This window comes from Pteropus alecto, unplaced genomic scaffold (genome assembly GCF_000325575.1).
Source record: "Pteropus alecto unplaced genomic scaffold, ASM32557v1 scaffold395, whole genome shotgun sequence".
Lineage (NCBI taxonomy): Eukaryota > Metazoa > Chordata > Mammalia > Chiroptera > Pteropodidae > Pteropus > Pteropus alecto.
The window spans coordinates 201,892-206,270 of record NW_006438643.1 but is presented as its reverse complement, the minus strand read 5'-3'; the positions used below and the strand labels follow the sequence as shown (position 1 = coordinate 206,270).

The 4,379-nt window shown below is 48.2% G+C and overlaps 1 protein-coding gene across 4 annotated transcripts in view; it reads right to left on the bottom strand.

The window, feature by feature from the left end:
• TRIM3 (tripartite motif containing 3) overlaps positions 1–4,379 on the bottom strand; it is a 25,803-nt gene extending 21,424 nt beyond the window's left edge. For 2 of the 4 annotated variants that reach the window (XM_015592361.1, XM_006915660.3), the window contains exon 1: positions 4,304–4,379. The gene's annotated coding sequence lies outside the window, so the exon portion shown is untranslated. Of the gene's footprint in view, positions 1–3,473; positions 3,769–4,277 lie in introns of those variants that run through there. The other 2 variants (XM_015592359.2, XM_015592360.2) reach the window with 2 other exon arrangements.

Here is a 4,379-nt window from a genome sequence, read left to right as displayed (position 1 = left end):
GGCTGCCTACTGCCATCCCTGTATCCCTTATTCTACCTGTCTTGTATAGCTCAGTTCTAAAGGCACCTCATTTCCTCATTCAGCATTCATTCAACACCTCTGCTAGACCTGCGGATAAAAGATAAATAGTTGCAGCTCAGCCTTCATGGATTCCACAATCTAATAAATGGATTACTGCGACTTGGTGAGGGCTATGATTAGGCAGCGCAGATTGCTCCAGGAGCACAGAAGTTACCTAACTTAGATTTGGGGTTGGTTAGGGGATGAGGTATTGGTGGTTGGAGGTCAAGGGAATTCTTATGAAAGTGGCATTCAAGCTGAGAGGTCCAGGATGAGTGAGAGTTACAGATAGCATGGTGCCTTCTGCATCAGGAGACTGAATCATACACTGGGACAGGCTTGGGCTAAGAATTGAGATGGAGTGCTAGGCAGGAGCTAGATCACACAGAGTTGTGTTGGCCTTATTAAGAAATTTAGACTTCACCCTTCCCTGCTATGGGATTAAAGCTTTATCTAAAAAGCAAAGGAAACCTGGGGGGATGGGGGGTGGAAAAGGTTTAAGTATAGAGTGATAGAGCCACAATAGAAAATTTTTCACTGCTGTGTGGAAAATAGTTTCGAGGAGACATGAGTGGTAAGTTAAGAGACTGCCATGATATGCCAGAAGAGAGATGATGGTGGCCTTGACTAGGGTAGTAGCAAAGAGGAGGTTGAGAGAAGGGGCTTTCATATGGAAGAATCAATAGAACTTGATGGCTGATTGGTTAAAAGTAAGAGAAGAAAGAATGGGACATTCAAGTGGAGAGGTCCAGCTGGCAGTTGGAAAGACAGGCTGGAGCCTAAGAAAGAGGTCTGGCCTGGAGGTAAGGATTTGGGAGTCTTTGGTGTAGAGATGGCACCTGAAGCCATGGAAGTGGATGACATCACCCAGAGATGACAAAGGAGAGCCTGTGACTGTGCCCCAAGGAACCTCAACATTTAAGGTAAAGGCCCAGGAAGCAAGGTCTGCAAAGAAATTGAAAAGCTGTGGGCAGAGAGACAGAAGCAGGAAAGAAGGAGATTGTGAAGGTCAAGGGAGAGGAAAGTTTCATGGACAAGGGAACGATCTCATTGCAAAACACTGCAGAAAGGTCCCATAATCTAAAGCCCAAGAGAAGCTATCATTAACTTTAGGGAGCGTGGTTTCCAGGGGCTAAAGGAGAGGAAGCAGGTTCAGGGGGGAGTTGATCGTGAGCAAAAGGAGGTGGCCAGTGGTGACTCCATTAGATCCTTAACATCTGCAAAGGATGTGTTTCAAGGCTTTTCAGTTTCTCCAAATTCTCAAACAGAAGCTAATTTCCCCCCATGACTTCCTCCTACAACCTCGTGAGAGTCCCAGATTTACACAGCTGTGAGTGGAGGTAGATGACCAAAGCATTGTTAAAAAGTGGATGCAAGAGGTCAGCTAGGCTCACTTGTTTCCTAAAATGACTCACTCCTGTCCACTAGCCTCCAAGTGTATTTGATTATTTGACACCTCAGCAAAATGACAAATGACTGCAGGTTACAGTCTTCGGGGTTTCTTTGGTACAGATGAAGCCTAGGAAGAGGTAAAGTCCTCGAAGCCAAGGAATCCTTTTAATAAGATTGGCAGGAAAGGAAAGTAATGGAATTCACAGTATCATCTCCCCTACCACTGCTAGAATGAGTAGGTGAATGAACCATTTGATCAGCTGATCAACATATCAATCAAACTTCCTTGGGCACACTCTGGACCAAGCCCTTCAAATGAGAACTGAAGATGCAAAGCTGAAAAAGATATATACTCCCTGTCTACAAGCTCTCAGATTAGTGTGCGAAACGGACATGGAAATACATAACTACAATGTGTTAAGTAGCATGATATTAACACATTCAAACTGCTATGGCAGCAAAGAGGAGGAAATACCTAAGTCAAAAGGTAGTGGAGAAAAATGAAGAGGCCTCCAAAGGAAGGGATATATAAGCTGGCTCTTGAGGGACAAATAGGAGTTTGATAGGTACAATGGGAAAACTGAGTGAAGGAACAGAAGCATGAAAAATTAAGAAACATGGACTAGCTGGGCAATAGTACAAGAGTCGAAAGGGCAGAGGCTGTATGATGCTTTCACGATCACTCGATGCGAGTTCTCCACTTGCTCCCTGGCTACTGCTTCACTGCCCATTCCTTAAATGTCTGGTTCCCCAGAACTTTGTTCTAGGGCCTCTTCTCTCACTTTCACACTGTGCTATAGAAATCTCATCGTCTCTTGGGGTTTCAGTTACCATCTACTTGCTAATGACCCCAAAGCCTTATCTCCCGTGCAGAAAACTTTCTTGATCCCCACACCTGTATATCCAACTGTATCTTGAATATTTCTACATGGAAGATGCATGGAGACTAGTCTACAACTGTTCACTTCCCCTTAACCTACTATTCATGCTGCATTCTTCATCTCAATAAAAGGTACCACTATCCATCTAACCACACCAGCCAGAACCCTGGGAGTTTTCTCAATTTCTCCTCTTCTTTCACCTTTGAGATACAAGCTATGATGCTTTATCTTTGATTCTGCCTCTAAAATATGTCTAGATTTAAAAAGCTCAGAAGATCTAGGAACTAGTCCTGTCAAGGACTAATGCAAGGTAAGACTCTGGGCAACTTCCTACTCCATCCCCTTTTTGTAAGTTGGGGGAGAGGGGGGTCTTCTTGTTTCCCAAATCTGAGATTCCCAAGGTTCTACCTTTTGACTTAGGTATTTCCTCCTCTTTGCTGCCATAGGTATTTCCTCCTCTTTCCAGCCAAACGTCTCTATAGATTGTAATATGTGCCCATGCTTAAATTCCACCTTGTACTACCTTGAGGATTTGATTGCTGATTTCTATGGTAAGGCTAGGTGTGTTTAGAGGGTGGCTGCAGTTGTCTCCCCCGCCTCCTCCCTGTTCCGTTCCCTTCCAAAATAAATGTTTGCTGAGTTTAGGGCACCCATGACACTCCCTCTGGGCACCCTCTACTCTAATAGTATGGCTTTGCTGTTTTTTTCTGAACACAGGAAGTACTACCCAACTATGGGGTACTACTCAAGCTTGTCTCTCAGCAAGAATGCCATTGTCCCCTAAGTGGCTGAGGCAGCACCCGGCACACAGAGGGTGCTTAGTATATGTTGGTGACAGGAGAGCCATGTTTAAATCACTGCAGTTCCTTCTCACTAGAGAGAGAGAGGCAAAAGCAAAGGCAATAACAAGTGAACAAGGCTTCATGGAAAAAGACCTCCACTTAACATAAAGCTTTCCCATAGCAAAAGGTAGTAAGTGCTCTGTCACTGGAGGTATGCAAGCCAAAAGAGGCAGGGCACCTGTCAAGCCTGCAGCTGATTCCAATTCTGCAGCAAATCGGAGCCCTGCTTAGGGGATGAATGGGCAATAGAGAGCTGGACAGACACACAGGGGCAGATCTGTGAAAAAGATGGCTCTACCTGCTCCAGCCTCCCAGATCTCATCTTCCTACAGGGGCCAGTCCTGGGTTCATGGTGTCCACTTGAGAGACCCCCACACCAGGAACAAGCCCGGGGCCTGCCTTCAGTCAGAATGACCTCCCTAGGTGCAGCCTGTCCCTCCAACCTGCAACCATCTGTCCCTGCAGGTTTGCAGCCCAGGATCTGTAGCCAAGTCCAGAAGGGAGGAGGCCAGACCAAGGAGGGGCCTGGGGTCCTCCAGGCAGGGCCCAAGCTGCAGGGGAACCAGGTGGGTCCTTTCCTACATGAAATAGCCTCCGAATGATGATTCCTGTCCAGGGAGCAGTATTAGAGGAGGAAATTTTCCTGGCTGGTGGGCCTCCTGGTGCTTGAAGAGGATGGACGGGAGAGCAAGAGGTAGAAGTGTCTGCACCAGGGAGAATGGAACCCTTCAGACAAGCTGGGCCACAAGATTCCAGAGTCCCACTTAGCAACACCCCCGCCCCTCCACACACACACACACCGTCACCCTCAGCTGTAGCGTTCGACACCCTACGCCAACATACACAAGCTCCCAAACCCCGCGCTCCTCCAAGGAACCATCACCCATTCACCCGCGCCTCCCCCCTCAAACATGGACCTCACGTGAGCAGCCACAGCCCGAAGAATCCCCTCACTGCTCTCACGGACATGGACACGCCTCACGTGGACAGAGACAACCACAGCTTTTGAAATGCATCTGTGCCCCCACCCATAGACGCTCGGACAGACACACGGCCACTGAGACCCGGCCTCGGACCAAGGCAGACAGGAATACAAACGCACCCCTGGGGGCCGCCAGTCGCACTCACCGCGGCGGAGAAGGATGGGAGGCCAAGACCCGGACTGCGGCCACTCCGAGGGGCCCGCGGCGCTGCCCCCGCCGCC